Here is a 23,117-nt window from a genome sequence, read left to right on the forward strand (position 1 = left end):
TGATTTAGTAACAGAAGAGCCACATTATCTAGTCTACCCCTCCCCCCATTTTACAGATTACAATGTCAAACAGTTATAACCAAGGACACCACCTACAAGAACCCAGGCATGGCCTTCAATCGCAATGACAGATATTCCAAGGCTGCTTGACAACAACGTCAGCATGCACGGTGCAGGGTTTGTGGGGCGACATAAATATTTGGTCTTCCCCTTGGATAGCCATCATTTCATGTGGCTGATTGAATGGAACCCCCGGGGGGCCATAAACAATGGCTCACTGCCACAGTGAGTTTGGATAAAGAACCACGGGCACTCTGAGCAAATATGCATTCCATATTTCATTTTTAACCCAATTTCCATATTATCTCCAGAGGATACTTCTTACGGGCACATATTAGTTTTGTCTCTGAAAAAAATAACACCCGTTCTTTTAGATAAGCGACCTCAACGGTTGAACACTCTTGTTGTTGATACATATAAGTTTAAGGATGCCTTTTAAAAGCCTTTAAAGTTAACAAATATGAAATTAATATTCTAGGCAGTTGCATGGACTGAAATAGGGAAGAGAAATATCAATGGTTTCCACAAAGATTTCACAGCATCAAAAAGCTTAAAAGCCTGCTCATAAAACAATATGGCTCCACTACTGGTATTAATATAACATCCTTGCAGACAGCTTAAACCACTGTCATCTCTTATGATGTATTTATTTGCATAAGTATAGATAATATGATATAATCTTTGGGGACTTGGGGGTTGAAAGGGGGAGATGACAAAAATCAGAAGACAGGCAAATGTCTCAATAGTTAAAACTAGATTTCTCCCAAGTTAAGGTTGATTCTTGTTAAATTTTGAGAATGGATTATTAACTACATGGTCTCTGAGCCTTTAGAAGAAAAAGTGATAATTACCAGGAGTCAGCATTAGTTCACTGAGAATGAATCACACCACTATCTCTGTCTATGTCTCTTTCTCTTGGCAGGTTTACAATCTGGTAAATCAGAGGAACTACAGGAATTCTAGACTCTTTCAGGAATCACAGACCGAGAGCAGGAAAGGTCTGTGAAGCAGCCACATGGTCCGACCCATACTCCAAAGGGATCCCCGATATAATATCTCCATCAAGTGGCCATCTAGCCTCTGCTTAAAGATGTCCAGTGTGGGCGAACCCGTTCCACTTTTGGTCAGCTCTTCCTTGTTATAAGTCTCTGGCTTTCAGCCTCAACATGCCTCTTCAATTTCTACCCATTCATTGCTCCTGGTTCTGCTTTCTGGGTCCAGACATAACAAGTCCAATCCTTCTCCACTCTATCACCTTCAATAGCACCCTCTTCACAGGCTTCTTCCCACAAGCCTACAAACCTGTTCAAGTCTCCCCAATGATCAAACAAACAATAAAACCATCTTTCCTTGACTCTCTTAGCCTTCCCAGGTACTACCTTCTTTCTCCTCTCTTTAACAGCTCAATGTTGGGGGCAACTCATTACCCTGCAAAACACACACACACACACACACACACACACACACACACACACACACAAATAGCTCAATGTCTTTTTTTTTTAAGTGAGGCAATTGGGGTTAAGTGACTTGCCCAGGGTCACACAGCTAGTAAGTGTCAAGTGTCTGAGGCCGGATTTGAACTCAGGTCCTCCTGACTCCAGGGCCGGTGCTCTATCCACTGCGCCACCTAGCTGCCCCCAGCTCAATGTCTTAAAGCTTTCTACAATCTATATCATTCTGAGATGCTATCACCACTCAATCTCTCCCCAACCTTTTGCAATCCAGTTTTCACCAAAACTTCACTGATATTGTTCTCTCAAAGGTCCCCAACCATTTCTCAATGGCCAAACCTCTTCTCATTCTCTTTGAATTCATGGTAGAATGTCTGTGGCACAGAGGAAAGGACATTGTTCTTGGAGCAAGAAGATTTGTATTCAAGTCCTGACATTCACTAGCTGTGCATCCATGAGGAAGTCACTTACCTTCTCTAATTAAAAATGGCAATAATACTACTTAAAATCTTTATTCATAGATTTGTTGTGAGGAAAGTGCTTTGCAAACCTACTTTTGATTCTCTCTCCTTTCTTGACTTCAGAGACAGTAAATTCTTCCAGGCCTCTTCCTACTTTTCTGTTTCTATCTTTTTTTCAGCTCCTCATCCTCTTTCTGCCTTTTTAAGGTTCTGCCCTTGACCTTCCTCACTTTACTTTTTACTCTTTCTTCTTTTTCAATTGCATTCACTCTTCAAGTACTTTTCTAGACAGATGATGCTTGGATCCATATTTCTAATCTTCATCATGTTCCTGAGCCACAGATTCACATCTTTTGCGGGGGGGGGGGCGCGGGGGGAATGAGGGTTAAGTGACTTGCACAGTGTCACACAGCTAGTAAGTGTCAAGTGTCTGAGGCCAGATTTGAACTCAGATCCTCCTGAATCCAGGGCCAGTGTTCTATCCACTACACCAGCTAGCTGCCCCCTAGATTCACATCTTTATCTCCAGGACATCTGTACTGTGACATTCAATTTACACCTTAAATTGAACATGTACAAAACAAGGCTTTTTAGCTCTCCCCCTAAACCTGCTCCTCTCTCCAGCTTTACTATTTCTTTCTTTGGTGCCACCATTCAATTTCTCCCACATTTAAAAGTTTGTGGCTATCTTTGATTGTTCCCTTTTCTTCACCTCTCATATTCAATTAGCTATCAAGACCTGCTGATTGCTCCCTTTCAACACTTCTTAAATATCTTTCCTCAGTCATTCATTCAACCAGCCTCTACTGAACACTCATTGCCATGCACTGTGCTGGGTAGAGGATATGAAGGGAAAATGAGACAGCCTCTGACTTCAAGTAGCGGATGTTCTATTGAAGGAAATAGAAGCAATTTAATAGAAAATCGAATCAAAGTATTATAAAATCTAAGGTCCTTTTCTCAGTCCTCCTCATTTGAAGTTCTTGACATTGTCCATTACCTTCTTGTTGATTACTCTGTTTTCTCTTGGCTCTTTCAGTATTTATCTGACTTTTCTTATTTACAGCTAATTCTTTGACATCATGGGGGTGCAGCATCCCCATAATCTGGAAAAACCACGTAAAAATTTTTGAGACTTACTTTGTACCGGCAAAGAAGCCTGAATTATTTCTTTTTCTTTTATGGGGTTTTTCCAGTACCTTATTGTAAAATTTGGGTTGATATTATACAATACCATAGATATATTTTGTGCATTTCTGAGTTTTAAAACTTTTTCTCTGTCATCTGTGCCTTCCACAACCCCCCATTCCCATTTAATTTCTTATATTGACCTGAGATATATTGAAATCGTGATGGGAAAGTCGTGATGTGGAAGGGATGACTGTAGTCTCCTTTGATGGATCAGGCATGTCCTGCCACCAAACTGGGTACACACCTTCTCTTGTTTCTCTGTACTCTCCCATTTGGTGACCTCATTAGCTCCCATAGATTTAGTTTTCTAGACATCAGACTCATATATATGTATGTATACATGTTATATATGTATAAAAAGTAGATATCCCATGGACATCTCATATTCAATATGTCAGAACCAGAACTCATTTCTCCCCAAACTCAACCTTTTTCTGTTAAGGGCAACACCATCTTTCTAGTCTCCCAGCTTCTCAACCATTTGTCATTCTCAGTTCTTCCCTCTTCCTCACTTCATACATCTATTCACCTGGCCCCATCTTGTCATTTTTGCCTCTACAACTTCTCCTGCCTCTATTCCCATCTTGCCACTCACCCAGCCACCACCTGTCCTCTGGACCATTGTAATAGCCTCCATGTTAGTTTCCCTGACACAAGTATCTCCCAGCTCCAATCCATCTTCCATACAGGTATATAAGTGATTTTCCTAAAGCACCATTTTAACCATTTCACTCTCCTTTAAAGTAATAATATGATTTATTAGTAAATGCTTATTCCTTCCCCTTGCCCACTCCCTTTTATGCACCCTATGGTCTAGTCAAATTGGCCATTTTACTGTGTTTTTTTTCCCTCATGGGGCCTCACACAGAATGAGTGCTTAATAGATACTTGTTGACTGATTGATTGTTCCTTATAACTGATATTCTATTTCCCATTTTTATGCCTTTGCACTGGTTGTCCCCCTTTCCTGCAACATTACTTCTGAGAATCCCAACTGTCCCTCAAAATCTGTTTAAAACTATCTTCTCCATGAGGTTTTTCCACATCTTCTACCCACCCACTCCTGACCTGTATCTCTTTTGCCCATATCTACACACACACACACACACACACACACACACACACACACACACACAGAGTTTTCCCCAATAGAATATAAGCTCCTTGAGGGCAGGGGCTGTTTCATTTTTGTCTTTGCATCACCAGCAGCTACCACTATGCCTGGTACTTTGATGCTTGTTTTTTGTTTTTTGTTTGTTTTTTAGTTAATTTTTTTTGTTTAGTTTAGTTTTTTATGCTTGTTTTTGATGGGACCTGTGATTTCACTGGTAGCAGGAGCTCCTGACAAAGCACATCCTCTACCAATACAATACAGAATAACACCTTCTCTACAACTTACGGGGCTAAAGAGTAGTCTGTAAAATTGAGAGGTTGAATTATCCAGGTCACAGAAGCAACATGTGTCACTGGTGGGACTTGAACCAATGTCTTTCTGACACCAAGGCCACCTCTCTATCTTAGTAAGTGATTAATAACTACTTGTTGATTGACTGATTGGAAGGAAGAAGACCAATCAGGAGGCTCTTGGAAGAGTTCAGGCCATGTGGGCAATGGGTTGTTGAGTGAGTGGAGAGGAAGGGACAGGTGCAAGATACACTGGGAAGGTAGAATCAACCAGAAAGACCTGTCAACTGATTGTATATATGTACGTGTGGGGTCAAGGAGAAGTGAGTCAAGGATAAAAACAAAGATGCGAACTTGGGGATTGGGTGGTAGCCTTAATAGAAACAGAGAAGTTAGAAAGTGGTGGGGAGAGAAATAGAATGGAATTGCTTTGCATGTATTGAAGTCAAGTTGTCTATAGGACATTCAGCTGATAACCAATAAACAGCTAGCAATATGGGACTGGAACTCAGGAAAGATCAAGACTGGGCACAGTGATCTTGGAGCCATCTGCCAGAGATGATCAATTGAAGGAAGGAGGAGAAGACAGACAGAGACAGAGAGAGAGAGAAAGAGTTAGAGAGAGAAAGAGGGAGAGAGAGGAGAGAGGAGACAGACAGACAAGAGAGGGAGGGAGGGAGAGGGAGAGAGAGAGAGAGAGAGAGAGAGAGAGAGAGAGAGAGAGAGAGAGAGAGAGAGAGAGAGAGAGTCAGTCTGTCACAGGCCCTCATTAATTTCTGGGATTAATACAATAGTCTCCTAATAGGTTCTCCTTGCTTTATTTTCTCCAACCCATTGCTCATACTGCTACTAGACTAATCTTTCTTACTCAAAGATCTCATCACATGACTCCTATGCTCAAAAATCTTGAATGACTTTTTAGCACTTATGAAGTTTCAATTCCTTACTTGGTATTCAAGGCCATCTACCACTGGTTGCCATGCTGATTCTCTAGCCTTATACAGGCACTCGACATTCCCATCAAACTTTCGAATTTCTTGACATTATTTAAAACCCAACTTAAATTCTATCTCCTCCACAAAACCATCCTTTATTTCTCCCTCCCTCCTTCCCGCCCCTTTCCACCCCTCAAATCACTCGAACATTTCAGCATCCATTTGCACATCAGAAAGCACTTTGTTTTTCTACTTTCTCCAAGCATTAAACCAGAATTGAGTTTAATAGTGAGGCCTTAAACAGTTTCAAGATTTACAAGCTCATACTTTATCTCTAGACATCTTTAGTGGCCCCAAGCTATAGCTTAAGTAGCCTGTGCTTATGCCTGGCATAAGTTAGCTCAACTGTTCACTTGACCTTAGATAAAAGATCCCAATAGGCATTGGCATTTCATATTGATCAACAAGCATTTATTAAGCACCTACTATGTTCCAGACACACTGCTAGGTTCTGGAGATACAAAAGACAACAGAGAAAAAAAAAACTTTACTCTCAAAGAGCTTATTTTCCAATGGGGAGACAGAAAACAAATAAATAAGAAGATATGAATAAATATTAAAAAGCACAAAATAACTAGGAAAAGAGGACATGAATACTTTAGGGGGTGGAACCAGGAAAGGCTTTATGGAGAGGGTGAAGTTAAGTTAGTGGATTTGTGTTTTCTCTCCTCCTAGACTATAAGATCCTTGAGGACAGTCTGACATGATGTTTGCACCTTCTCCAGCATAAAGCACAGTGCTCTGCACCCAGTAGGTGCTTAATCCATATTTTTGTGACTTATTTATATAACTTACTCCAAAGCAAACAGATAAATAGTGTTAGAGCTGGGACTAGAACTTAGGTCCTTCTGGACAATGTGTCATCCACCCAACTGGCAGTCTACACTGTCTACATAAGATATAACAACATTTAACCTAACAAAATTTAACATTTAATACAGACACCTCATCTGACAGCATATGCTGAATGCCACATCCAACACTCTGCACTTCTCTGGGAAGAGGAAGACTTCCTCATTAGTTTTCTAGGAGCAAGATCATACATAATATCTTTTTTTGTGTGTGAGGCAATTTGGGGTTAAGTGACTTGCCTAGGGTCACACAGCTAGTAAGTGTAAAGTGTCTCAGGTCAGATTTGAACTCAGGTCCTCCTGAATCCAGGGCCGGAGCTCTATCCACTGCACCACCTAGCTGCCCCCATACATAATATCTAATGTATGTCTGTGCTCCCTCTCTACCACCTGAGGACTTTGTGATGAAGGAGTTATTCTCTCATGCTGGAAAGACATAAGGCATCGTGGGTTAGAGTAGAAGTTGTTGGCCAGTCTCAGAATCAAGAAGAGCTGAGTTCAAGTACTACCTCTGAATTCATATTAAATGTGTGACTCTGTCCAAGTCATTCAAACTCTCTGTTGTTGAGTTGTTTTTCAGTTGTGCCCAACTTTTCATGACCCCATTTGGATGGGGTTTCCTTGGCAGAGATACTGTAGTGGTTTGCCATTTCTTTTTCCAGCTCATCTTACAGATGAGAAAACTGAGGCCAAGAGAGTTAAATGACTTGCCCAGGGTCACACAGCCACTAAGTATCTGAGGCTAGATTTTGACTCTGGTTTTCCTGATTCTGGGCCTGGCACTCTATCCACTGTGCCACCTAGTTGCCCCAAATTTCTCCATAATCTGGGCAATTATCTAAGACTAAACTTGCAGAAAAAAACCTACGGACCTCTTCTTATAATAATGTTTTTAAATGCATAAAATGAAATACATAAGATTACAAGGGAAAACTACTATATTGAATTAGAATTATCTTTTTTTTAAGTTTAGAGCCACCTCCAGTTAAGGAATAGATATGTTCATGAAAAGAGTTCCCACTTGGACCATTTTAGAAAGGCCAGGATTGCCTCATCCTGATCACGCAGATAGAATGCTCACTAGATCAGACTCCATATGATTTCTCCACTTCAAAAAGATTTCTGCTAGTGGCACATGCATCGCTCATGTATCATGAGTGCCTCTGTCTGCTGGGATTCCTTTCTGGGAGCTGATCATATCCACGCCGATCCCCCCTCACTGCTGATGGCTGCCATGCTCCATGGCCTGACCCCCAGCGACACTGTGCAGGGCTCCTCCGGGTCAGCGACGGCTGTGAATGCCTGGATGCATTAATAGGGTGGGTCCTGAAGGGACACATGGTCAGGGGGAGTACTTGAAAAGCTCCAGCTTATCCTGGGGCTGAGGCAGTAACAGCAACAGACAAGGCATTAATGGATGTAATGGGCCCCTACCACTTCACGGACCAAGGATACATCAGGGTAGCAAAGGAGTCAGTTAAGAAATATGATCTGTTGCTTCCTCAGAATGTGCATGGAGAGCTCCCATTAATGTTAATAAGAGTTATGCAGGAGAGAGTGTGCTCACAAAAATCCCCTCCATAAAAATCACTTCTAATGTGATCCCACTGTCCCTTCTGCCTTGGGCACAGCAAAGGCAAGGACAGCCCAAAGTAGTGGGGGATGTACAAATGGAAGTGCTTGGCCCTACCCCCATCTCCTATATGCCTACCCTGGGTAATTGGAACAACCCCCCACCCCAGCCGGCCCCATAGGGACCATGATGGTGTGGGTGGTGAATGGGGGTGGCTAGGCTAAGCTTCTCCATTCACTGAAGACAATGATGTGGGCCAACAGCACCCTGCCTAGGTGCTGAGGAAAAGGACATTTGACTGTGAAATTCACCCCGACTTAACCTAGGATGGAGACTTCCTTGGAAGAGATTGGTGGCGTGTTCTTGATCACTAGGCAAGCTTCTCTGAGGCCAAAGATTGGCATGAACTGTAGCATAAGGAGGTGCCCAGAACAGGAGTCATTGTCTGGTGTTGCTTTCAAGCCTAGACACAGGAAAGCCCAGTATCTTGGACAAGGAACCCCTGGATAATCTCCATCCTGCTATGTGATAGATCTTGGAGAGAGGGGAAACATGCCACTGAAATGGCTGGAGGCACGACTACAACGGGAGGAAATGGCCATGATAGGTAACCAATGCCATCTCTGGGGACCTATAGGCAGAACCACATTATGGAGAACTGTAGGGAATGGAGCCTGGTTGTGACGATCAGTGCTCCCTGCTGGAGCAGAGAACTGCAGGCAAAGTGAAGCTCTTTGGGGGAAGACAGTGGAAGGGGATGACAACAAAGAGTGACTCTGGGTATCCCTTCTACAGTTGCAGGGATCCTCCCTAGAGGACCACACAAGAGGCAACACCTGCTGCAGACCCTCCCTAGGGTGGACATGACAGGAAGCAGCTGATGTCATACAGGCCTTTGGAGGAGGTCTGCTCATAAACAGGTTTGTTATTGTCTAGGTGCCCCGTTCTGAACCCTACTTGTTTTAGATGACCTACAAACAGGCTTTATTATTTTCCTGCTTTGCACTTTAGGAACCATGTGCCTATAAGGGGAATTGGTGGCAGCCCAGATTATCTAGGTAGAGGTATCTCAAACAGGGAGGGATCTCCTAAGAGATGCCCAAGTCTTCTGAGTGTCTGATACAAGCTCACACAAGTTTGTGGCTATATCTGAGTAACGCTATCCCTTAGCAACATACACATTATGGACAAGCATGGAAATGTCCAAGTGGTTTCCAAGGCAGCAGAAATGCTTTCCCACCTTCACACAGAAAACTAAAGGCCTCTCTCTCTCTTCTCAGTGTAGTGGAAAATTTACCTCCATTCTCTAGGCCTATTTCCTTCTCTAAAACATGTGAGTTAGGCAGGTTAATCTCCAAGGTCCTTCCCAGCTCTGCTAATTCTGTGGCTCCAAGCCTCCATTTCTTAAACAGAAAGGCCATCAACAGCAGCTTTGATTCAGGATTTACCTGCACATGCACAGTAAACCTGTAAGATTCCAATCCAGGGCCACCTTCCTGTGAAGCCCAGGGTTCCAGTTTGCAAAGCCTTGCCCAAAATACATGCTGCTCGGACCCTCCCAATGTTATTTAGCCCATAAATTGTGCTTCTAAACTTTCCATGCTCCAGAAATTAAAATGGGAAATTACCCAGAAATTGCTTTTACTGTTGGATGCAGAGTAGGAACACCCATCTGTTTTCTATGAGAAGACTTCTTTTCCTATATTTAACTTTCCTCCTCTCTCTCTTCCCAGTAAAGCCTCAGTTAGTTCTTCCACTTTTCAAACCAATCCCAAGCCCCTATTAGATCTCTAGCCAGGAGAGACAAAATGTAAAACAAGCCCTACTGACATCTGCATGATGGAACCAGAGGATCATGGGATTTAGAAGTGGCAGGGCCCTGAGAGATGACAGAACCCAATGAGGTGCCGACAACATTCAAAGACTTATCTGGATGAAAATGTCCTCTGCAGCATGATTTATAATAGTGAAAAGCTGGACATAAATGATGCTCCCAATGATTGGAGCCAATATTGGCTGAACGAGTTGTGGTATCTGCAAGTCCCTTACAAAGCCACAAAGGATGATGATGAAAGATTCAAAGAGGTTCAGGAAGACATGCAGGAATAACTAGGGCAGCGTGATATAGTAGTCAGAGGACTGGATACATGTGATCAAAGGTTGAGAAGCTGGAGGAGGCTTTAGAAACCTCAATGTCCAATCCTTCCATGTTACATATGGGGAAACTGAAGCCCAGAGTGGTTAAGTGACTTACCCAGGGTTACATAGCTGGTAAGTATCTGAGGTAGGATTTGAACTCAGGTCTTCTTGTAGAAGTAGTTAGGTGGTAAAGAGACAGAATGCTAGACTAGGAATCAGGAAGACCTGAGTTCAAACCTGGTCTCAGATACTTACTGGATGTGTCCTGGGGCAAGTAATATTTTTATTAAAATAATATGATAATTTGAGGTTTATAAAAAGCTTTACAAATATTATTGGATCTTCACAGCAACCATGGGATGTAGGTGCTATTATTATTCCAATTTAATGGTTGAGGAAACTGAGGCATATAGTGACCAAGTGGGGACCAGTCACTTAACCTCCATCTCAGTTCCCTCATCTATAAAATGGGAATAATAATAACTCTTAAGGTTGTTGTGATGATCAAATGAGATAATATCTGTAAACCACTCTGTAAACCTTTTAAACCACTATATAAATGCTCTCTGTTATTCTTGATTTTGAGCCCAAGATTCCACTTGACTGCCACAGATACTTGGTTGTGTCACTTATTATATATGTGACCTTGGGCAAATCATATTTCTCTGGGCTTTAGTTTCTTCATCAGAAAAACAAGGTGGGGGGAGGGAGATGACCTCGAGGATAAGGTCCTACATAGCTCTAAATCTATCATCCCATGACCCTAAGTGTGGCAAAGTGGACAAGGCAGACCCAAAAGAAAAATATACGTGGTCACTCTAGATAGGCATGAAGACTACTTCAAACAGCCCAAAAACTTAGAACAAACACATTGGACAATGTTTATACTGATTTCTAAAGCATTATTTGGCCTTTCTTTTATTTTACAAACAGAAGAACTACTGAAGCATGAAGTTTCATCATATCTACCAAGCATTCACTGAGCACTACAGTATGCCAGGCACTGGCAATATAAAAATAGAACAAAAAAAAAAACCCAAACAATTTTTGCCCGACTCTTCATGAACCCCATTTGGGATTTTCTTGGCAAAGATACTGAAGTGGTTTGCTATTTCCTTCTCCTGCTCATTTTACAGATGAGAAAACTGAGGCAAACAGGGTGAAGCGACTTGTCCAGGGTTACACAGTTAGTAAGTGTCTGAGAACTGGATTTGAACTCAGGAAGATGAGTCTTCATGACTCCAGGCCTAGCGCTCTATGCACTGGATCGCCTAGCTGCCCATTTGAGAGGAGAAAATGCTAACAACTAGAAAGGAATCAGGAAGGACTTCTAAAGAAGGTAACCCCTTCCCTGGGCCTTGGAGGAGGCTATAGATCCTCAGAGGGAGAGGAGTGCTATCAATCACTATCTCTCTTTTATTCATTTTTCACTTCATTGTCTTCTAAGAATTGTAACCACATAGGAGATTCAACTGTGAGTGTGTTGGGGTTTTGTAGAATGTATCAAAACAAAATTCATCTGTAAAAAAAGAGAAAACAGATCATCAGGAAGGGATTGGCCTCTTCAATATCACAGACTGACATGTGTCAGGATGAGGTGATCTTGAAACTTCCTTCTGGTCTTGACAATCTCAGTCTATGATAACGGTGGTTCCTGGAGGGGGAGGGAGAGGAGGAGTTCTTCCCAAGGGTCCCTTCTGACACTAACATCCCAGATCTATAACTCTAGTTGCATAGACTTTGTTTTTTCCTAATTGCCTTTTTACACACTTTTAGAACACATAATCCTTCCTGGGTCAACTTGTTCCTTTAAAGACTGCATCGAACAGAAGGTATGAAGGCTGCCTCTGGGTAACCTGGAAGGTTTAACTTCAAAGTTCCTTCTGTTTATCTCTTAGAAGCTCATTTTACAGACAGATTAAGGAGGCTTTCCATTAGCCTTCTGAGAAATGGGCAGTGATTAGTTGCATGAAATAGTGAAATCCAGGCTTCTGTTTAAGCCTTACCAGATGAGGGGATGGGGAAGGGAGGGGGGAGAGGGGAAGGGAAGAAGCTCAGAAAAATCTTTCTTTCCTTTTTTAAAAAAGAAGCACCTGACACTTACTAGCTGTGTGACCCTGGGCAAGTCACTTAACCCCCATTGTCCCGCAAAAAAAAAAAAAAAAGAAGCACCTGTCACAGCTTCAGAAATGGAAGATGGGCTCAAGGCTGCAACTCTAGGGCCTACTGCACAGGAATCTAAAAGGAGATGGCTTTTGTCTCAGGGTAGGGGGAGGCCAGTGAGGCTGCTTCAAGAGCAAACCTGTCAGTGAAGCTCTCAGGCCTTGGTTTGGAGAGGCAGAAACCCTTGGGAGATGAAGAAATTGTAAGAAGAGGGTGGTTGACCAGGGTAAATGCAGCAGACAGATCAAGCAAGGTGAGGACTGAGAAGAAACTAGAGATCCGCCAATGGGAATTAGATAATGAGGCCTCTACAAATTTTAAAAAACAGGTTTCAGTGCAATAGGTGGGCACGGAACCCAGAATACAGGGTGATGAGGGTACACTGAGCATGGAGGAGTATCTTGATGAGGAAGCAGAGATAGCAAATCAAGTCAACTGTGTCTAGAAATTCATTGGTAAAAAGGAAATGAGGGGCAGCTAGGTGGTGCAGTGGATAAAGCACTGGCCCTGGATTCAGGAGGACCTGAGTTCAAAGTCAGCCTCAGACACTTGACACTTACTAGCTGTGTGACCCTGGGCAAGTCACTTAACCCTCATTGCCCTACCAAAAAAAAAAGGAAATGAGAAATAGGATGACAGCTAAAGGGGATGAGTGAAACAAGGAGAAGCCAAGTAAAAGATAAGAGAAACCCAGGCATGTCAGTGTCGAGGAGAGAGAGAAGATTCAGAGCAGAATGCAAATGAATTCTCTGATTTCATAATTCACTATTTGTCTTTAGCTTGCCTTGCCAATCTTGTGATGTTCTGTACTTTTACACTCTTGACACAGTTGTTATGTGACCATGCCACCCTTTGGTATTCATCCTCCATTACATGCCCTTGCATAATTCTCTCACTTTCTCCTCCTCAGAATGTTTTTTCTTTGTCTTGAGAATTTCCAAGGCTTCTTTCTTTTTAAAATTTTTTTTTCTTTTCTTCCCAAGGCTTCTTTCTCCCTTTGCCCTGGATCCTAGAGGGAGAAGGTTGGAATGGGATAGGACACAATACGGTATTCAACATCATACAAGCTTTCTCTATCTGATATTTTTGCTTAATTGTTTTTATTTTTCACAAGGGAGGATTCAAGGAGGTTCAGAATGACTTCAATAGAAAAATAAAAGGCATCAACAAAATGTTTGTTTGTTTGTTTGATGTGAAGCAAGAGGTAAGGAGCAGGGAGAGAAGACAACTGGAACAACCCAGGGATGAGCAAGGAGAGAACAGCTGATGGGGAAGGGAATGGAAGGATCACATTACTACTTTAAATGGCTCATCACAGAAAAGAAAATGCCAAGATGCATTTAGCAGAGATGTTATCCCATCCATCAATCACTGGGAAAGGAAGAGTGTGGATGTGATGCTACAGGTCCTCAAAGGCTAAGATGAGAGTCAAGCACAGGTGTGGGAGGGGAAGAAGTCTAAATAAAACCATGAGTCTCACAGGTCCCTTACATACAGCCTTACTGCACAAACAGTAAAACATCTGTTTACTTTTTTTTCAGGGCAATGAGGGTTAAGTGACTTGTGCAGGGTCACACAGTTAGTAGGTTTCAAGTGTCTGAGATCAAATTTGAACTCAGGTCCTCCTGAATCCAGGGCTGGTTCTTTATCCACTGTGCCACCTAGCTGCCTCCCTTGTTTACTTTCTTTTTCATTGCAAAGTGGAAAGAGCAGCCATCAGGGTTCAAGGCTTGCTTCGGCTGCTACCTTGCTGTGTGACTTTGGGCAGCATATTTCACTTTTTGGAGTCCCAGTTTTTTCCTCTATAAAACTGGTCAATTAGGTTAGATGATCTCTAGGATCCTTTCCGGTTTGGACATTCTGTGATTTGGGGGTGGGGTGGGAGTGGAATTAGAACTATATTTCTTCTTTGTCTGTCTGAATTCACTGGTTTAGGGAAATCCCCAATGGGAAACTCGTTCTTCTGGTAGAGAGCAGCAGCTCTTCTGCAACTCATCATTAAGTCAAGAGATCATAGATATGGAATAGAAAGGGACCCAAGAGGTCATGGAGTCCAATGCCATTATTTTGTAGTTGGAGAAACCAGTCGTGAGTCACTAAGTGACTTTGCCAAGGTTGAACAGGGTAGAAGTGTCAGAGGATTTGAATCCAGGTTCCCTAATTCCACAGCCAGGGTCCTTTCTACTTACTATACCATACCGCTTCTTTAACAGACCTAGAGAGTCAGCTTCATCACTGAGAGGTAAAATGAGTTCCCTAGGATCACAGAGGCATCCAGGTAGAGAGTGGACAGAGTACCAGGTCAAATCTAACCCCAGACACTCCCTAGCTGTGTGATCCTGGGCCAGTCACTTAACCCTGTTTGCCTCCATTTCCTCATCTGTAAAATAAGCTGGAGGAGGAAATGCAATTCACTTCTGTATCTTTGCCAGGAAAACCCTAAATGGGATCACCAAGAGAGAGACACAGCTGAACAGCAACAACAGGGTCACAGAACCCACATGTGTTAGAAGATGAAATTGGATCCAGGTCCTCCCGGTCCTAAGAATGTCTATCCACCAAAACCTGTCACCTCTCCCACCCTCTATATTTCACAGGAAGACGTTAGCTCAACACTAGGAACCCCCAGGGAAACCTCTGAAGGTCTCCCTAGCAGTTTCCTAATCCATAGCTTCAGATAGCAGCTCAGAAATAACACGAGTATGATGCGGGGCAGGGCTCTTCCTGAGTCATAAAACAATTGCAGAGAGGGAAGCTGGAGTGTCAACGTTCGTTTTTCCTCTGGAGGACCGGCTTTGGAGAGCCCCAAGTCTGACCTGGAAACTCTGCAGCTGGGTCACGTTGTACTTCTGAATAGCCCCTTCTGTTTGAGAAGGCCAGGAGGGTGTTTAGCATTCACTCCTGCATGCCGGGAGGTGGAGACAGGGTGCTAGGGGACACTCCCAGGAGGCAGCATCAGGCACCATGACAGAAAGAAGGGAAGTGACCTGGAAATGCCGAACAAGGAGAGGAGACGGCCAGAATAGAGCAGAACTACTCCCTGCCATTGATAATGCATCAGGCACAGGCACAGGAACCTCGTCCCGGTTAGCATGCGGTGCACTGCAGGCCTATCCCGGTGTGGGCTGCAGCCTCGGAAATCCACAGGGTGGAGATTACTCTCCCCTGCCTCTGGGATTGGAGGCCAGAGCAAAGAAAGGAGCTGCTTAAGTTTTCTATCACGTCTGGTGTTACCTCAAACAGCTGAAACGTCAAGGCCCTGACCCAACACTGCCTTTTCAGTGGAATGCACTGATAATCCCAGGCAGTGTAAACTGTAACCCTTCATGCGTGATCTCAGCTCTGAACAAAGCATTGGGAAGATCCGAAACTTCCATTCTCTGCCCAGACTCCTGATCCTTTGCCCAGGGGCTCACTCTTTAGACCAATCACAGAATGTCGGAACTGGAGGGGACCCTGAAGATGACGTAGTCTAAACCCCTCATTGTAGAGGAGAAAATAGCACTTACTGGCTTGTACCATATATCACTGGCCTATTGGAAGAGATCAGCAAACATCAATCAATCCACAAGCATTTATTTGCATCTCTTTTGTGCCAGACACTGTGCTAGGCACCAGGGGTACAGAATACAAAAAATTAAACAGTCCCTGACCTCAGGGAGCTTATATTCTATCAGGGGAGACAACACGTACAAATATGCATACAGAGCACATGCAAAGATACATGTACAATTTATTTATTTATTTGTTTGTCTTATGGGGCAATGAGGGTTAAGTAACTTGCCCAGGGTCACACAGCTAGTAAGTGTCAAGTGTCTGAGGTTGGATTTGAACTCAGGTCCTCCTGAATTCAGGGCCGGTGCTTTATCCACTGCACCACCTAGCTGCTCCTACATGTACAATCTATATATACAAGGTTATATACAAAACAATACAAGGTATTTATGGGGGAAAGGTACCTGACAGCTGAGGGTGCTGAAGCTGAGTCTCAAAGGAAACTGGGAGTTCTAAGAGGCACAGTGGAAAAAGCAATAGACTTGGAGTCAGAGGATCTGGGTTCAAATTATGCTTCTATCATTTGCTACCTTAGTGACCTTAAGCAAAGTATTTAACCTTTCTGGCCCTCATTTTCCACATCTATAAAATGGAGGGGTTAGACTAGATGATCCCTAAGTTCTATAATCAGATGACAGATATTGTAAAGGACTGTGAGGTGAGGAAAAAGTGCATTCTGGGTACCAGGGAATAACCAAAGCATAGAGACAGGAGACAGAATGTCACAGGATGGATCTATGATTTCCACTGAGGCAGATCACAACCCATCTATGACTGAATTTGCAAGTCCTATGTGTCTCTATGGGGTTAAGTCACTTGCCCAGCCTATTAAGTTCCAGAGGCAGGATTCGAACCCAGGTCTTCCTGACTCCAAGCCTGCTCCTCTCTCCACTATACCATGATGCCTCTATTCTATGAATAGAGTGCTTTGTAAGTAATAAAGCAGGGAAATGTGAATTCCTATTAGCATGTGACATGTTAATTTATGAAAATTTCATCCAAGCTCTCCTAAGCCACAGACTCCAAGGCACCATATGCTAGCCCTGCTAGAACACAAAGTCTCCTCTGCCCCAGTCCCAAGTATTCCAGGATGCACTCAGAGCCTGCTCTAATTCTGGATGCTGCAAACCTCACACTTTAAAAAAAAAAAACCTCTCACACCAGCACTGACGGTGTGACAGAAGTGTGCAAAAATAGCCCCAAAGTATGGAAGGAAAAAAAACATCCTACTTACCACAGTCTGTGCATGACGTGCTCACACTTTAGGACAGGCACCTCTCAAGGGTGGGGAGCCCCCAGTGGAAACCAACTTCTTTCTTCCTTCAACTTCCAAAGGGGTCGTGTCTGTCACTTTTAAGATGCACAGCACTTGAGCCATCCCTGTAACCAGGAGACAGGCATGAGTTCTGATGAACCCAGAGCCCAGCTTATGACTGCTCTATCAGGCCTTTCTGAGCCCAAGGCCAGTGCTCACACCACCTGGGTGAAGCCATCAGATTGTTTTATCTTCTAGAACACATCTTGCCATCTTATCCACAAGGGTAACATGAGAGCTCCTACCAAATGCCTATCTGAAATCCATATACACTATGCAGCATCTCCTTGATTTACCAGTCTGGTACTCATTAATAAATGAATGAATGGATGGATGGATGGATGAAATACTTTTCTTTTCCAAGTTTTCAAGAACCATTCTTTCAATAATATGTTATAGAATGTAGACAGGAATCCAGTTTCAACACATCGACCCATCTCCTCTGGGCTTACCTCCTTCCCAATGTGAAAATCAGGACAGCATTCATCCAACTCCAGTCCTCCAGAATCTCTCCCAGTCTTTATAGCTTTTGCAGAGATTGTTGACAGCAGCACAGCCATCACAACTGCCCGTTCATCTTGGCCTGTCCATTCAGCCCGCTAACTTGAACTCAAAGAGGGCACCTAGGCACTCTCTTATCATCTCACCTCAGATTGTTGCTGCCTGCCAATCAGTTCTGGTTTAGCCTCCCATTCTATTGCTGAGCCATGAATCCAGTCAGAGTTTTCCACTGGCTAAACTCTATCTACTGTCTGTGATTCTTCATTTCCCGAATGAAGCTAAATATGGTCTCATATCAAAGTTTTTTTTTCCAGACCTTTATTTTTTCCAATTACCTGCAAAGGTAGTTTTCAACATTCACATTTGTAAGATTCTGAGTTCCAAAATTTTCTCCCACTCGCCCTTCCCTTCCTCTTCCAAAGACAGCAAGCAATCTGATATAGGTTATACCATACAATCATGTTAAACCTATTTCCACATTAGTCATATTGTAAGAGAAGAATCAGAACAGAAGGAAAAAAAGAAGAAACAATAACAACAAAAGAGCAACAACAAAAGTGAAAACAGTATGCCTCAAACTGCATTCAGACTCCACAGTTCTTTTTCTGGATGGGGAGAGCATTACCCATCATGAGTCTTTTGGCATTGTCTTGGATCATTGTATTGCTGAGAAGAGCTAAGTCTATCATAGTTGCCTATAAAAGATTTAAAAAAAAATCTTTAGAGTTAACAGCCTATAAGTTACCAATTCAATTCAAGAAATATTTGTTAATCATCTGGTAAGTGCACAGTCTTATGCTGGGTACCAGTGCTACAAAACAGATAGTTTTCAGGCTTTGCTCTCACAGAGCTTGAAATCCAATATGGGACAAGACCTACCCTTTCAGCACTTGACCTAGGGACCTATTAAACATGGCACAGGAGAGAATATGATAAGTACAGAGGAGAAACACAAAGTGCTAGGAGCAACTGGAGGAGGAAAGAGACAATTTTCATGGAACTTAATAAATAACTACTTGGTTGGAAAGGGTAAAGAAAGGCTCCAGGGAGGAGGTAGCCCTGCCTGGGCCTTGAAGGGATTGAGTTTAATGAATGGAGTTCTCATCAATTATGTGGCTCTGTGGATGGAGTGACAGACCTGGAGTCAGGAAGACTCAACTCCCTGAAGTTCAAATCTGTTCTCAGAAACTTACCAGCTGAGTGACCTTGGGCAAGTCATTTAACCCCTTTTGCCTCAGTTTCCTCATCTGTAAAATGAGCTGGAGCAGCAAATAGTGAACCATTCCAGTATCTTTGCCAAGAAAACCCCAAATGGGATCACAAATAGTCTGATACGACTGGAACAACTGAACAACAAATCAAAAGGTACTGGAATGATACCTTCTAAGCCAGTTCTATCCTAGAACATGAAAAAAGACAATCATCTTGCACTGAGGCCACAGAAGAGGTGACAATAACATTGGAGCTATTATTTCAACCCTGAGGATGCAGAGGAACCTTCACAGACCCATAGGAACTAATGCAGAATAAAGAAAGCAGAACCAGGAAAACAACATACACAATGACTACAGAAATAGAAATGAAAAGACCACAGAAAGAAAGCCAGACACTTTCAAATTCTGATGACCCAATTTTCCCAGAGAAGAGATGAGGAAACAGTGTGTTCTCCTTTCCCTAAAAGAGGGTGGGGGCAGCTAGGTGCCACAATGGATAAAGCACCAGCCCTGGATTCAGGAGGACCTGAGTTCAAATATGGCCTCAGACACTTGACATGTACTAGCTGTGTGACCCTTGGCAAGTCACTTAACCCTCATTGCCTCACAAAAAAAGAGGGTGTAAAAATATGGGTGAAGAATGTTGTATACACTGTCAAATGTATCTATAGAGAAATTCCCAAGTCTAAAGCTGGAAGAGATCTCAGAGGCTACCTAGTTCAAACACAATGAGAGAAATGAAGCCCAAGGAACTTAAGTGACTTGTCCAAGATCACACAGGTAGAAAAAGTCAGAGGCAGAATTTGAATTCAAGTCTTTTGTCTCTAATATCAGTGTTCTTTTATTTAGTTTTGCTTAACAAAGGGTTGCTGTTGGAGTGGTAGACTAGAAATGACTATGTTTTTTTTTGGTGAGGCTTTTGGGGTTAAGTGACTTGCCCCGGGTCACACAGCCAGTAAGTGATAAGTGTCTGAGGCTGGATTTGAACTCAGGTCCTCCTGACTCCAGGGCCAGTGCTCTATCCACTGTGCCACCTAGCTGCCCCATGACTATGATTTTTTAAAAGCATCAATAAAATGTTGTTTTTTTTTTAAAAAAAGAAGCTGCATAGAATAACACTGCTACACAGTTACAACCACAGCTAGTGAAAACCCAGAAAGGAAAGTTGTTGCAACCAAAGTCCTTGGCAGTGTGAAATGGTTGAACATATCATTTTGCCAGTGAAAATGACATTAAAGAGGCATTATCATCTGTTTTGCCAGTGGCTTCTGTGGATCATGGGACCTTTCAGTCTGATTTATGTTGTCTCTCCCATTAGACTGTGAGTTCTTTGAGATGGGGCAGTGTTTCTGTTTGTATCTCCAGTATTTGGCACAATGATTTGTACATAGTAACCACTTAATAAATGCTTTATTTATTTCTGCATTCATTAATTTAATAAAAACCTACATTTCCTGCTTCCTTCCCCCTTCCTCTTTCCTGCCCCAACCATCCTGCAGGCCTCTGCTAAGGCAACTCTGTCCATAGCTATGCTTCCCATAGCTTTGGGGAATCTATAGGAAAAACCCACCCTCCACAAGGTTCAACCAATCAGAGAGTTCTGGAATTTCCAGGACCTTAGCCCTTTTCATCAGCTTCTGTTTCTTCTATGCAAGAGGGAGACCAGAAAACAGCTCTTCCCACAAGCCAAGGTCAGCCTTTCTAGGCATAGCTTACTGAAATCTTGGCCCTCTGCTAAGCCTCCTACAGTTCTCTTCCACTGGAACCTCTTCATCATAAAACCCAGGCCTGCTCAGGTCCCATCTAAATAGTTTATAATCAGCAGAATGGTAAAGAAGAGTTCTGGACTTCCCCTTTCCATCATCCCCTGCTCCCCTCCCACAAAGGAACATAATCTTCTCTTTCTACAACTTGCCAGAGCCTTTCCTTTGGACTTCTCAGTTTCTATTGTCTTAGGATGATTTGTGTATTTATCCTTCCATCAAGCACATTACTACGTGGCAGGCGCTGTGCTCATAACTAGGTGTACAAAGAAAGGCAAAAGTCAGTTCCTGCCCTCAAGGAACTCACTGTCCAAAGCAGGAGAGAACCAGCTATGTACAAACAGTGCCCTAGAATGAGGTATTAAACATTACGTAATAACATATTAAATGATAATATACTAAATATATCCAACATATACTATATAACATATTAAATGTTAACATAAATTTCCTTAAGAAGAAGATTAGTCCTATAGAAGAGAAGACTGGGGGCCACTACAAATGTCTCTAAGTACATAAAGAAGAAATTAGACTCGTTCTGTTTGGTGCCGGAGGATTTAACAGGACCAATGAGTTGAGGAATCTGCAGATAAAGCCAACTCAGGCTTCAAGTCAACAAGCATGTATTAACTGCTTACAATGTGCCAGGCTTTGGGATAAGCAGTGAGGATACAAAGAAAAGCAAAAATAGTTGAGATCAGAAAAATTTCCTAATAATTAGAGGTGCCCCAAAGTGGAAAGAGCTGCCTTGAGAAGGAGCAGGCTCCTCCCACCAAAAAAAAAAAAAAGGTCTTCAAAGAGAGGTTGGTTAATACTTGTTTCCTATGTTTCCTATGTTTCCTATGTTGAGCTTCCTTTCAGGTGTGGTCCGGACTACATGTCTCCTCTGACTCCCAAAGTCTGTGAGCTTTGTCCTCCAGTATGAGGTATTGAACATAAAATTTGTTAAATGTTTTATCAATAGATGGATGGATAGATGGAAGGGTGGGTAGGTGAGTGAATGGATGCATAGATGGATGGATGGGTGGGTGGATGGATGGATGGATGGATGAGTGGGTGGGTGGGTAGGTGAGTGAATGGATGCATAGATGGGTAAATGATTGAATGGAGAGATATTTGAATGGATGGATACATGCACAGGGAAGCAGGAAACCCACATTCTAGGCCCAGCTAAGCCACAAACATACTGTGTGACCTTTGGCAAGTAATTTCTCTTCACATATCAGTTTTCCCACCTGTAAAATGGATAAGGTTATGGGGTGGAACATGTTGGACTAGACACTTCAGATCCTTCCTACCTCTGACTTTCTATAGCTCCTGAACTATGCTTGTTTACAGTATGTGATCTGATGAGGAATGGCAACCTTTGCATACATTAGGGAAGGAAAGCAGATGGCCATGCTTCAGCCTGATTCTCTGCCAAACTGGCCTCAGGAAAAGAGCCAGACCTTGCCCCGAATCCCTTCTGATACAAAACTTTTCAATAATAATAATAATAATAATAATAATAATAATAATAATAATAATAATAATAATAATAATAATAGTTAGAAATGATAAAGTATTGTAAAGTTTGAAACTACTTTACATGCTAGCTCATCTGATTGTCATGACATGTGAGGGAAATATTATTCCCACTTTGTAGATGAGGAAACCAAAGCTGAGAAAGGTCAAGTGACTTACGTAGGGTCACACAACTGAGAAATGTCTGAGGCAAGATTTAGGGTTTTTTTAGGGCAATGAGGGTTAAGTGACTTGCCCAGGGTCACACAGCTAGTGAGTGTTAAGTGTCTGAAGTCACATTTGAACTCAGGTCCTCCTAAATCCAGGGCCGTTGCTGTGCCACCTAGCTGCCCCCTGAGGCAAGATTTGAACTCAGGTGTTCCTGACTCCAAATCCAACATTTCATGGCACCTAGCTGCCTAAGGGAAGAGAAACTGTGCCAGGCAGTCTTATTTCTCAGGGAAAAGAAGAAAGTGGGACTAACTCATTGGCCCCACAGGAAAATGTGGCTTACTCTCTGCTGAGCATCTTCCCAGAGGAGAAGAGGACCCCAAAGAATTACCCGAGAGAAGCTGGGCTGTGTCTATTTTCATCTACCAAAATGTCAGCATCGGCCCCAAGCCAGTAAATCCCATGCCCATCAGAAGCATTGTTTCCTGCATAAATCAGGATAAATCTGGCCTCCGAGTGCCACCTGATCTTGAATTTTCAAAATCACTTCATACATTAATTTACTACATCAATAATTTCCATACGAGTATGTTGTCAAGTAAGAAATACAGGGTGTGCTGACGAAGGCGGAGCTGCTGGGGATGATAAAAAGCCTGGCTTTCAGGGGAGGCATAAAAACACTCAAACCACAACAGAAGATGTTGAAGAAATAATTACACTGAGTGATGCCAACTGTTGAATGACTAGAAGAGGCCAAACCCAGGAATGTGATTCATATGCCTGGCAATTAATACGTTAGCCACT

At 42.7% G+C, this 23,117-nt stretch overlaps 1 protein-coding gene across 2 annotated transcripts in view; it reads right to left on the reverse strand.

Moving 5' to 3' along the window:
• Window positions 1–23,117, reverse strand: part of RASGEF1C (RasGEF domain family member 1C) — a 214,854-nt gene that overhangs the window by 137,294 nt on the left and 54,443 nt on the right. The window contains exon 2 of one of the 2 annotated variants that reach the window (XM_043983158.1): window positions 17,081–17,226. The exons of the other annotated variant lie outside the window; for it this stretch is intronic. The gene's annotated coding sequence lies outside the window, so the exon portion shown is untranslated. The remainder of the gene's footprint in view (window positions 1–17,080; window positions 17,227–23,117) is intronic. 2 annotated transcript variants of the gene reach the window in all.

The sequence above is a fragment of the Dromiciops gliroides genome, chromosome 2 (genome assembly GCF_019393635.1).
Source record: "Dromiciops gliroides isolate mDroGli1 chromosome 2, mDroGli1.pri, whole genome shotgun sequence".
Taxonomy (NCBI): Eukaryota; Metazoa; Chordata; class Mammalia; order Microbiotheria; family Microbiotheriidae; genus Dromiciops; species Dromiciops gliroides.